At 43.8% G+C, this 12,993-nt stretch overlaps 1 long non-coding RNA gene across 1 annotated transcript; it reads right to left on the bottom strand.

Moving 5' to 3' along the window:
* Positions 1–1,130: 1,130 nt before the first annotated feature.
* LOC105861169 (uncharacterized) lies at positions 1,131–12,929 on the bottom strand. Its single transcript, XR_001149461.3, has 3 exons — positions 12,545–12,929; positions 5,661–5,795; positions 1,131–4,487 (listed from the first exon to the last, which is right to left on the bottom strand). It is a non-coding gene; the product is annotated as an uncharacterized LOC105861169 (long non-coding RNA).
* Positions 12,930–12,993: the final 64 nt, after the last annotated feature.

Below are 12,993 nucleotides of genomic sequence, written 5' to 3'. Positions count from 1 at the left end.
GTGACTAAAGACCTACTGATATGGAATATTGGGCCCCCTCCCCAGACCCCCACCCATGATGGAGTTCTCTTGGGAAGGCATCAGTTCGTGGGGTTTGGCACCCTGGGACTGCACCTGGGTGGGACCCCACAGTCCCTTTGCTGAGAACGGGAAGAGGCTTTGAAAGCCAAGAGCAGAGGGAGGCTGCCCTGTCTCAGCATCATGGCAGTGGTGGTCGTCAACCTTACACTCGGCTTCAGATGGTGCTCAAGACCTCCCCTCCCTTGCCCTGCAAGAAAAGGTTCTCTGATGGAAGTGGGTGGGGCCGAGGACAACCAAGCGGACTAGCATAAGGTCTGTAGGTGGGGGAATGGGACCTCCTAGTGGAAGCACTGAGAGGGCCCAGGAGAAAGTAGGAGGCTCAGATCTAACAACGACAAAGAGGGAGTGTCTGAGGCTCCCATGTGGTTCAACCCAGCACAGCAACGCAGGAGCCCAGATGCCAGCTCCCCAGCAATGGTCCCAGCTAGAACTGAACGTGCATTTGCCTGGCATGCCCTCCTTACCATGGTGTAGTAACTCTGCCATGAAGCCCAGGGACACCATTCCAGGGAAAGTTGCTTGCTTTGGGTAGCTACAACCGGCTGTGGCATTTTCTTGACTATGGATTAGAATCTTGGGTTGGTGCCACAGTTTTCCTGAGAACACATCAGTGCTATTATAAAGTACATCAGTGGGACAATATGATACACTCAGCAAAATTCCAAACAAACTAATCCCTTCTAACTCCCAATATAGCCTTCAACAAGAATGGAGGCACATATGTTTTGTGGTCAAGGAAAAGAATGCACATCACTAGTTCTTACTTGCAGTGACTTCTCTGTGAATTTGTAAACTGACTAAATTCCTTCTAAGAGATTTTCTAAACAACAGAAATGGCAACAAAATTATACCTCTTCTATCTACAATGCCCATACTATAAAGTTTGAAACAAGGAGCTCAAGATGTTTGAGAGCATCAGATAATATTCTGAGCATTTCACAGGTTAATTTTATTTGTAAATCTGATCCTTTAAAAAAGTATGTAACTCTATGAGGGAAAAGACTGACAGATATAACTGCAAAAAAATTAAAAACTTGTGAATCCACATATAAATCAATCATAAATAAAGTTTATTTTATTTAATATATAAAGAGCTTTTACAATTCAATAAGTGAAAGTTGAACACCCTAATAGAAAAATGGGCAATTTACAAAAAAGAAATATAAATCATCAATAATCAGAGACACAACTGAAATTCTGTCCTCAGAATGAAATGAAAAAGAACGATGAATATAGCACACATTGAGGCTATGAAGACGTGGGAATTCTCCTACACTTTGGCGAAGTTTGTCGATTTCAAAATTTTAAATGCATATCCCCTTTGACTTGGTAATTTCATTTATAGAAAAGCATCCTAAAGAAATAATCATGGATGTGCAAAAAGGTTTAGCTACACAACATATCCATTACAGCACTGTCAATAATATATTTAAAAAATTGAAACAACCTAAATGTCCCAAATTGAGAATTAAATATATATTATACTTTAAGAACAACCATTCACTAGATACAGTCTTTAAAAGTGATTACTAAAAAGTGATTATATTGATCTATATCGACTATGTTATATAGTTCTAGATGTATAATATATAAATATATATTTATTATATATATAAAATGGCTTGGTTTGGAGAGTGGGAACCTAAAAGTATATAAATATATCATTGGAAAATAATATATAGAGAAACATAGATATATACATGCATATATATTAAAATATTAACCCTTATTTCTAGGTTTATGATAATGATTTTATTTATACCTTTTATTTTCTTCTGAATATTTTGCAACAGTTGCTTTCTATGCAAGGAAAAAATTACGGCCATTTCAAAAAGACGGGATGCACACATAGGCAAACAGCCCTAAGCCAGGAGCATGCCTTTCGGCCACTGAGGATTCACAGAGTAAACAAAAAAGTCCAAAGTGCCTCACTTAGAACTAGGGTAGTCATATAATTTATCATCTAAACCAGGACACTTTTGAGTCTGAAAGAGGAATCTATTAATAATTTTAGTGGGACGATCAGCATACTCTAGGACTCCCTAGGCAAGCTCAGCGGTCTGGTCAGCCTACTTAAAATGCAGGTTTTGCTGACCCCGTCTCTGAAAATGAGCCAGTGCCGGAGTGTTAGAGGGCAGACCACAAACATAGAGACACGTTTTTATCAGTACGATTGGGTGTAGTTTCTAAACATGCCTACCAGATGGTTAAAGAATCTTGAAAAGTTCATCTTTCTCACCTAATTAGCTCATTTGGATCATCAGAGCCCTAATTTTGGAGATTTGTTCTTGATAAAAAGTATTTCTCCAAGAACTATACCACTTGACTGAGAACACACTGTATTATTCGCTACGTTATCTCACAGTGCAGATTTTAATCTTGGAAACACTGTGCAACTCTTTTAAATTCTTCTTGATTCCACACTCCCTGAGACTTACCTGATCTCCACTAAGGGCTTTATATCAGGAACTATTATCTATGTGACCTCAGGCTCCTACTTAAGAGGGCCCCTGTTCCCATCCCTCAGGGCTGGGTCACTCTGCCCACCAACTATTTATATCCTCCCTGCCTTTTATTGCCCGGCTCAAGTTTCTCCTGTCCCCGGCCTTCCCTGCCCACCACAGCAACCTGTCCTGCTCAGCCTCCTGTGACATTTATTACCCGCACTTCAGATCAGCACCTTCTCACAGGCTATCCTGTTGCCCGATTATTGACTGCACACACAGCTCCCTCAAACTAAACTGTAGGCCCCTCATGAGAAGCAACTGCTCTCAGTCTATACCACGTGGCACTTGGCACACACCCAGCCAAGGTAAGTCTGTCAACCTCTCTTATTCTGATTATAAAAGAGGGCTTGTACTTCCTTTATGTACCACCTCCAACTCAAATTGGGGTAGTTACTAAGCATTATAAGAAACAATGATTTAATTAGCCAAAGTCCCTAAATACCAGGGTATTTCCACAAGTGGAAAAAATTAAAGCTTTCTCCACTGAAGCAACTGGGGAGGCCTTTCCCCCCTTAAAACACCATGAAATGATACACACTAAACATTCAGAACAAAGTTAGAACAGAGCAGCTGTGTTGCACAGTAGCATCCCCTATGTTAAAGGTGGCTGCATAGGTACGAGGGATGGAAGTTTGGTCAGGCTGCCTTAACACGTGCAATACTATCACTCCCATCCTACAATATTTCACTTGTGATTCTCCCTGTAGAGGGCCAATGCGGAGCTCGTCATTGATCAATTTCCCAACATTTGCCCCCACCCTCCTAAGAGTCCAGCACCTGTCATGACTTTGGATCGATCACAACCTAAGCAACACGCATTGCTATAATAAATCAATCATGGGTCAATCTGTAATTGAAACATTCTTTGTATTTCCTTGATGCCAAATTTACTAAACTGATATACACGTCCATGTCTCTTTCTCCAAGCCAAACTTAGGATGACTTAAGCCCTAACTGAAGTGTGAACAACCAAAATTAGATACCAAGGCCATGTTATTTACTCTGTGACAAGACACTGTATTTCTCATACACAAGAGGTATCTTGGAAAATCTGCCAACTCAAATGCATTACCTGTAATCTGTATCACTCTAAAATACTGACATCTAATCACACATAGCAGCAAGACAGGGTGACTCCTATTTCATCAAGAAGTAAAACTCTCAGCTGAATTGGTAACAAATACAAAGAGTCGCCAATAACAACATTCCTTCTGCTAGTCCACCCAGCACCTTAGTGAGCATTAGGAAAAGGTACACTTTCTTCAAGAAACTTTACTTCCATCTGTTAGAAAAGTCGTTATATTCCTGAATTTGTTAGCATGAGCCATTTTATGGCCATCTGTCATAATAAATATATGATGTCTGTGATTTGAATGGTGATCCCTCAGAAGTGGTATAATTGTGCAGGACACAACCTATGCAACAGTGAGGGCCAGGTGTTTGATAACTTAGGAATATAAGAAACCAGTGAGAGGGAGCCATGCTTTATTTTACTTTCCCTCTGACCATCAATTTTATCATCTATAAATTGAGAATATTCAAAAACTATCTAGCATCAGTGTCTTAGCCCTGGTCAGCCTTCTCACTGGAGTAGGAAAGCTACAGTCTGGAAAGCTACAGTCTGTAAATGATTCAAATGATAAGAAAGACAAGCCCACATTACTTGATTATCACATAATAATTATATCTATAAGAGAGCTCACATTCTCTTTGAGTCTACAAATACCATCCATCCAATAATATAATTTGGGTCTTCATATATTGAAAGTGGAAAGACCTTGGGTTTTTTGGTGGTGATGATGGATTTCACAGCCCCCACCAGGATTTCTTGCTAGATGTCTGTGTGAGCAAGGAAGCCCACAATGGCCAAGTAGTTGCTGAGGGTTAGGCATTCATTACCTGCAAATGAAAAAGAAAACCTAAAATTAATTGGCCTGATCAGGGTTTCTCAATCCCATCACCATCATTTTGACCCAAGTAAATCTTTGCTTCCGTGGGGTGGGGGTGGGGCTGTCCTGTGCACCTCACTGCAGGAAGTTAACCGGCATCCCTGGCTTCTACCCACTAGATGTCAGTAGCACCCTCACCCCCCCAGGAAGGACAACAGCAAATACCTGCAGACCTTGGCAAATGTCCTCTCAGAGGAGGGGCTGGCAAAATTGCATAAGGTTGAAAAACACTGGGCTACATGGAAATTTACATTTATGTCCTTAGCATCATTCTTGGAAAGGAGCTAGCTGGCCACCAACCAAAGGACACCTGGACTTTAAGTTCTACTATGACTGTGTTGTGACTTTAAAGGTTCAAGGTTTCTATTTCCTGTCACATAAATAAAATCCAAACTCTAACTCTGGCCTCTCCCTCCCAGGATTTCCTCCTTTGGAGGGTATTCGGAGCTAGGGCTGGGGGAGGGGAGAGGGACTGTGAGGGCTGACCGGAGGCAACTCCCTCTCCTCACTTCTTGGTAGCTGGCCACCTCCTGGGGCCCCAGCACTGCCACCTTCTATTGAATAAAGGTGCTGTTACCACCCAGGGCTGCCATGAAGTCAAGCTGGATACTTTTAAGCTTCCTGCTGTGGCTCCCATGGGCATATAAACCCATAACTTAGTTCTCCACAGCAGTTATCCAAGGCCAGGTCAATTAACAAAAACACGGGTGATACAAAAGAAATGACAACACAGAAAACCTTACAACTGAGTACTGGGTTTAAGGGATTCCAGAGCTACACCTAGATTGTCCCAGATAGGCCTCCTACCAGGGGCTGCCTGGCCCAGCTCCCAGCCCACAAGGTGTACCTGCCTCTCTCCCACCACCTGAGTTGACCTTCAGTCCTTTCCTCTCTGGACGCTTGGGGGCCCAGCCCCTGTCTCAGGCTGCTTTCTCCCTCTCCCCAGCCTGCACTGTCCATGGCTCCATTTTCTACCTTCCAGGATGACAGACAGATGGGAGTGTCCATATCACTGAAGGAAATTCCCAACCACCCCTCAAAAGCGTTGGTCTTAGATACTTTGAAAACAATACATCTCAATAATCCATTTCCCTAACTCTGAGGTATCTGGTTTGGAAATCACCTGAGGGGAAGCTTCGCTAAGATCCAAGCTGGCTGTCATCAGGCAGGTCGATGGCCATAAAGCGAGGTTCAGATTCCGGCGGGCGATCTTCCTAACACAGCCCAGTCTCCGTCATGAAGTGTCCTGTGGCAAATGCTGAACAACACATGTATAACACACTTCTTAGGAATAAAACATATTTTCTAGAGATAGAATTTACTAAATCTATAATAGAAATTTTTTAAAAACCACAATGCATATTATATTAATAAAAAGAGGAATTAATTGGTACAGAAAAAAAAAAAAACAGTTCAAATAATGCGGCAGAAAAGAGAGCCCAGAAATAGACCCCTGTGTTTGGGAAGTGAGTATGTGATAGATCTCTACAGAAAGGATAAACTATTCAACATATGGGTCTGGGGATAAATGGTAACTGTTTGGAAAAAGATCAAAAATTAATTTATTTTTACCTCACATCACTAACCAAAAGATTCTGAGATCTAAATGTAAAGACAAAAATGTATAAAAGCACAAAGAGAAAATACAAGAAAATACTTCATGACCTTGGGGAAGAGCAGGTCTTCTCAGGCAAGACACAAAAAACAAAAGGCCTCAAGGAAAAGTCTGAAACGTCAACTGCATCTAAATGAAAGAAATGTGTGTGGGAAAGGTGCCACCAACAAGGTTAAAAGAAGAAAAGCAACAAGCTGGAAAATTACATTATTTTCAAACAGACAAAAGATCCAAATCTAGAACGGACAGAGAATTCCTACAAATCAATAAGAAGATCTAAAAATACCAATGACGAATCATTAGAAGATACTAATAGCAATTTACAGAGTACAGATACAATGAACTTAAGAAAAAAATGCTCAAAAATACTCTAGGAATGAGGGAAATAAAAATTAAATATTTAAAATTTAAAAATATATAAAAATTAAATATGGTATTTTTACTCATAATATAGGCAAAAATTAAAAGGTTTGAAAATGTTGAGCATTAATTAGGGAGTGAGGAAACGGGTACATTTCCATACTACTAGTGGAAGTGTGAATTAGTAAGTTACTGCAGAAGACAATCTGGCAGAACTATTAAAATAAAAAGTGTACATACCCAACAATTCTACCTCTGGGTAGTAATATCCCTCATCAGCCTGGAAAGAGTGTGTGTGTGTGTATGTGTGTATGTGTGTGTGTGTGTGTGTGTGTGTGTGTGTGTGTGTGTATAAATTATTTTGACCACCTATTTTTTGTAAAAACCAGAAACCTAAATGTCCATCAATAAGGTAATAGATAGATTCTGGAACATTTTCTAAAATACCATGCAGCAGTCAAAAAGAAAGAACTATTTCCATATGTCATGAAAATGTAATGTGATGACATGTAACAGCATATATGAAACAAAAGTTATAGGAAAATGTCCACAAAATGATGTTATTCACATTAAAAAGGAAAAAAAAAACCCACGCAGCAATATCATCTACACCTGTAATGACAGAGATATATGTAGGTAGATGTATAGAAAATGGCATGAAAAATGCCTTCAGACCTGAGGGTAGGGGAGTGACTACTTTGGAGGGGATATGCAATGGGAATTTATCCCTCATGTCTACTGTTTTACTATGTTATACATGATTTTTAAAATTTGAGCTGGGCGCAGTGGCTCACACCTATAATCCTAGCACTCTGGGAGGCCGAGGCAAGAGGATCGCTCAAGGTCAGGAGTTTGAAACCAGCCTTAGCAAGAGCGAGGCCCCGTCTCTACTAAAAAAAAAAAAAAAAAATAGAAAGAAATGAATTGGCCAATTAAAAATCCACTATTGAGTTTCTTTTACAGAAAAAAAATAAAATTTTCAAAGAAAAGAATAATTTAATTTTCAAAGAAAAGAATAATTTGCAGAAATTCCACTCTGCTTAGTTTTCAGACAATTATTTACATCATTATGCACAAGCAGCTTTGCCGGCAACCAAACTGGATTTTGTGACTCCTCTCTATAACAAAATGGTCTTTTAGGGTCTTTCCTAAACAAAAGGATATTGACTCTACCGTGATGTACATGTCAAGATGCGTATTGGGCAGAAGTTTCAGACAGAGGTCTCTGCACAATTGATGCAGGGCAGTAGCTCCATGTAAAAGAGAGAGACACTTTAGTTTCCTTTCTAAGCAGAAGGATGGTTGTCAGAAGCAACCGTATGAGCCACTCCTAGCATCAGAGTGTCTGCCTGTTTCTGACTGGCAGCTGCTGTCTAAACGGCGCATTGCAACTAAAGTAATAATCACAGTGAACACTTAGCCAATTGCCCAAGTCCTGCCGATCTTGTGTGCCAAGTCCTACACCCGGGGCCCAGTACCCAGAATCTCACTTAATCCTCACAACAATCCCAAGAGAAGGGCCTAGTGCCCATTTAAGAGACGAGGAAACTGAGATTCTGATGGATTAAGGCAGGTTCTCTAGCAAATGGCTTAAGGGCAGTTCTAATTCCACACCTGCCAATGTCAAGGCTGTGCTCTGGCCTCCACCCTGTACTGCCTCCCCAACCTTATTAAATGGTGGGTGGGCTTCGGTCAAATTAATATGTGTACATAATGTTATATTTATTTGTGTTTAGGTTAAGGACCAAAAGTGATTCCTACAACAATGGTAAAGAGAAGGTATGGCCTCTGCTGTCTAACCTTTGAGAAAAGGCAGTGGTTAGGAATGGGCCTGGCCCTGCCATGTCCTGGGGAACAGAAGTCTCCCCAACTTACAGCATCGGAGTGGTTCCAGGGAGCCCAGAGTGACCAAAGTCAGAGATGAACAGCCGGGAGTTTTAAGGCAGCTTTACCTCAAGATAACACACTCATATTTCAGATTTTCTGCCCCCATCAGAATGCAACTTTCATGTTTTTGTAGTTATACTTCCTAATAGAGTCCATATCCAGACCTGACACATGGCTAGGGCTCTATATGGAAACCAAATAAGGAAACGCCTGGAATTTCTATTTTCTTTCCTACTTCTGTTGCTACTGGGGGTCTTTTATCCCAGTCCTGATTTTAATCCATCAGCATGTGACACGCAGGAAAGAGGCAGGCAAAGTTGTCTAACAAGGCAAAGTAGACGGCACACCTGCCCTCCAGATGCGGAGAGCTTTTATAAAAGGTAACAACGTATGTAACAAATTTCCCCCAAAATTACAATTCTCAGAGAGAGTAGGTTAGGGAAATAAATTTAGAGAGAAGAGTGGCAGATGGGATAGATGGATTCAATTAAGGCAAAGAACATCAAACAATTCTGGGATGCCTCATTTTAATGGAACATGTCATTTTCTCCTTGCTGCCTCCAGGTAACTCCCAACAGTCTAGGTAGGAAGTAGGGTGCTCACGCAGTGCCTCAACCCCAGCAGGAGTTTAATATCCTCAAATGAGAGAGCTAATATTCCCTCTTCTCTTCTTTTCAATAATGGGGTGAAACAGCACATGAATCAGACTAAGTGAGTGCAGGATGCATATGAGATGCACATTTCTACAGAACCAGGTGTTATTCAAATTAAATAGGTATTTTCCATTGTCATCTCTGTAGAACAGATTTTTTTTTATTTGGTCTATGGAAGTCTCCTTTTTAATTAAACCAACCACTCTGTCATTTTTCTGAGAAAGATAATAAAACAATAAAAATATTTATGTCCATTTTATCTTCCTAAACATTAATCATGAGGGAAAGAGAGGGCTTCATGCCTTTGCTAGATAGTTTTATCATGTAGCCATTATACTAACGTGCTTTAAATTACTGTTTTACAGGTCACTTTATTCTTATTAAGAATGCATAAGATTTTGTTGTCTCTAACAGTATTTGTAATTATTTACTGCCTAAAGGAATCCAAATCTATAATAAATTTGCCATACATAGTTGACATATGAGGAAAGATACGTATATGATAACACAGATGCACCCTGTAAACTTGAACACTACTTCCACTGGCCTCGATTTCCACCCAAAGTCAAGTGTAAAAGTCTAGTAGTTTGATGAGCAATGCTTTTGTTATTCTCTAGCTCCCAGTTATGCAATTTAATTGACAGCTATGTTATCCAACAAAGTCTTAAGTGGTTTATAGTCTCACAAAGTTAGTGTTCTTATCTCTATAGTCAGTGGAGAAACTGTGGAAGGCTTTAGAGTAGAAGAAACTCTACATTACACTCTAGCTAACTCTAACTGCAACAACGTATATGTATTCTGTTACCAATTAAACAAGGCATGTCTACAAAGTCTTCTTTTGCAGAGATGCTAAATCAAGTTTAGAATCCAGCCCATGCTTTATTATGCTGCCAAGTAACACTGTCTCAACTAGAGGGAATTAATATTTCGGCTATCATACCATCTTTAGAGTCTTGTATAATAACCTCCACCCGAGAGACTCAGCTGGGGAAGTAAGCTCATGTTACAATATGGAACTATTGACTCGTTTCTCTGTAACTGAGGTACCCTGACTTCTGTTCTGGTAATAAGTCACTTTTTTGAGAGAGGTGGTCTCACTATGTTGTCCAGGTTGGCCTCGAACTCCCAGGCTTAAGGGAAGCCCCCACTTCAGCCTTCCTAGTAGATGGGACTACTACAGGCCACACCACACTCAGCTATCTTTGATTTTTTTTTTTTTTTTTTTTTTTTTTAGTGGGTTTATAGTGGCTCCCAGGAGAGGAGACTGCATTCTGGAAGCTCAAGTGGCTAACTCCCAGCAAGTGGGCTCACTCAGGTGGCTATTGGCAGGATCCCACTTCCCACTGGCTGGGCTGTAGGCCTGAGGACCTCAGTTTCTCACTAACTGTGAGCCAGAGGCTTCCCTCAGTTCCTTGCCACATGGGAGTCTCCACAGGGTAGCTCACATGGCCGTGGACTTCCCTTAGAGAGCCAGGGAGAGCAAGAGAGAGTGAGTGAGACAGAAGTCACAGTCTTTTTGCAAGCTAATCTCAGAAGTGACATCCCATTGCTTTTGCTATATTCTATTTGTTATAAGCAAGGGACTAGGTCTAGCCCACACTAAAGGGGAGGAGATCACACAAGAGCACGAATACCAGGAGGTGGGGATGACTGTGGACCATGTTGGAAGCTGCCTACACCTTCCTTGCATGAACAACAATAAAGGAATAAACACCCAAACAGATCAGAAATAGAGGAAAAACAGGAGAGCAGAAGAGGAAGAGAAAATATTCCAGCATCCAATTATTTACGCCTGTGGGCACTCTCCCCTCCTCCTGCCCCCTTTCTCCCCAAATCCTGCCAAACAGTACACCCTCTGATGGGGTGCTTTCTTCCTAGGGTCTCTCACTCCTGTCTCCTCTTCGCCACCTGCACGGATGGCAGGACCAAAGCTCAAGCTCTCATCTCTTCACACCTGGAATATTGCCCCACTACTTTCCAAACCAGTCTCCATACTCCAATCTTTCTACGTCACACTTTCAACTTATCTTTATGATGCAGAATGCCCTTCAGTGGCTCCCCATTGTCAAACAAAATCCAGACTATTGAGGCTGCCATTCAGTGCTGTCCAGACCCAGGCCTGGCTCTCCAAACTCATCACCCAGCCCCCGGTAACAACTCACCATCCCAGGTAAACTGTCCTCAGCTCCCAAACACACGGTGTTTATGCTCCACTTGAAGACTGCTGGCATCCTCACTCCCCACACCCAAAGACCAGTCTTCATCTTACCATTATAAATCCTTGCCAATTGCCAAGATGCAGCAGATCTCATCCTGTCACACATTTTCTGATGGCTATTAATAGATCTCCGTTCCTGCTATGAACAGGTACAGCCCTGAGAGCCACACCACTCACTGCGCAGGCCAGTTCCTGTGCATGCGCCCTGTTTTCCGGAGTGGATGTTTCACACCTTCCTTCTTCCAGAGACCACCAGACCGCATCTCCGTGAGGGCTGGGATGGGTTTCCTCCGACCACCTCTGGGTAGGGCAGCCGCTCCATGACAGGCAGTGTTGGTGGACTTGAGATGGGTGGATGGATGGAAATGCAAAGCGCACTGTCTGGCATATCATAAGAGGTCAATGAGTAATAAACGTCTGTTCACACTACCAATCCTCAACATGGGAATTCTCCACCCAGCGGCAACTGAGCCATGTGGGAACCCTTCCAAATAGAGCAGAGGCAAACGAGATTTATCTGGGGCTGACATAAACAAGCCCATTCACACAAACATCACAACTGAAGGCAAATCTGCAGCTCCCCCTTCATCGCCCACTCTGACGCTGGCACAGGCTGCCAAGTGCAGGGACATTCGATGGCACAGCCAGGGCAGAACTGAATGGGCACCGGGCAACTTCCAATCAGGGCGCCGCAGCTGAGGGGCAAGCGCGCACCTGGGGAACAGGAGTGGCGGCGACTAGACGGGCGCTGGGGCGAGAGGAAAAATACATCGATTGTGTTGTGTGGGGTGTCCATATAATTTAGTAATTCCTCGTAAACAAAAGGATTTTTTAAAAAAAGAAATAACAGAAGACGTTTTAAGGTCTTGTTGCCTACCCTTGGGGGTGGGGGGATTTAAACTAAAGCACTAAACGTCCCAAAAGCAGAGGAAATCGAGCACTGCCTTTCGAGCTGGCTGGAGCAGTTACGCCAGAAGCGCATCCTCCCAGGAACCAGATCCCTGGCCATAGGTGGCCTGCGCCAATGCGGGCCACCTCGTCTCTCGGTAGGGAGCGCTGGAACCTGCGGAGGGGCTAGGCCCGCCAGCACCAGCTTGGCAGAGCCGCGAACTCGCCCTCCGGCCGGCGACCCTGCAGCAGAGCCTACGCAGTGCTTCCCGGAGCCCGGGACACGCGCCGCGCAGGGAACGCGGGGGCGCCGGGGCGCTGAGTTTTGAGTTTTGCACGCCCCTCGGCCTGAAATGGGAAGGCGGCTCCTCTCGCCCCAAACTCACCTGCTTTGCACATCCACATTTACCCACTGCTGTCAGCTCCCAGCGGCATCCGCAGAATCTGCACGGTCCAGGTCCACCGAGAAAGGGAAAACGGGGTGCGGAGGGTGACGGCTGGGAGGCGAGGCCACCAGGGTCTCCTCAGCCCTGGCTCGGGGTGGGGGCAGGGGGCGCAAACCTGCTCGGCTTCTCCCCACCGAGCCGCCAGGCTCCCCGCAGGGGCGCCTCACCGTGGGCGACAGGGACCCGGCGAGAGGGGGGCCGCGCTGCAAGGGCTGCTCGCAAAAACTTTCTGTCCTCCGGCGGCAACTCTGGGGGCGAGACCACCCTTCCTGCGGCCCGGGGCCGCGCACCTGCCCGCGCCCCCCGCCCGGCCCTGCGCGGCCGCTCCGCCCCGGGCTCGCGCGGCGCCGCAGCATCCCGGCGGCCCGGCTCCCGGCACGCGGCGCTCT

Source organism: Microcebus murinus, chromosome 9, assembly GCF_040939455.1.
Source record: "Microcebus murinus isolate Inina chromosome 9, M.murinus_Inina_mat1.0, whole genome shotgun sequence".
NCBI lineage: Eukaryota > Metazoa > Chordata > Mammalia > Primates > Cheirogaleidae > Microcebus > Microcebus murinus.
Note: the sequence above shows the minus strand (reverse complement) of the source record. Positions and strands in the feature narration are given on the sequence as shown.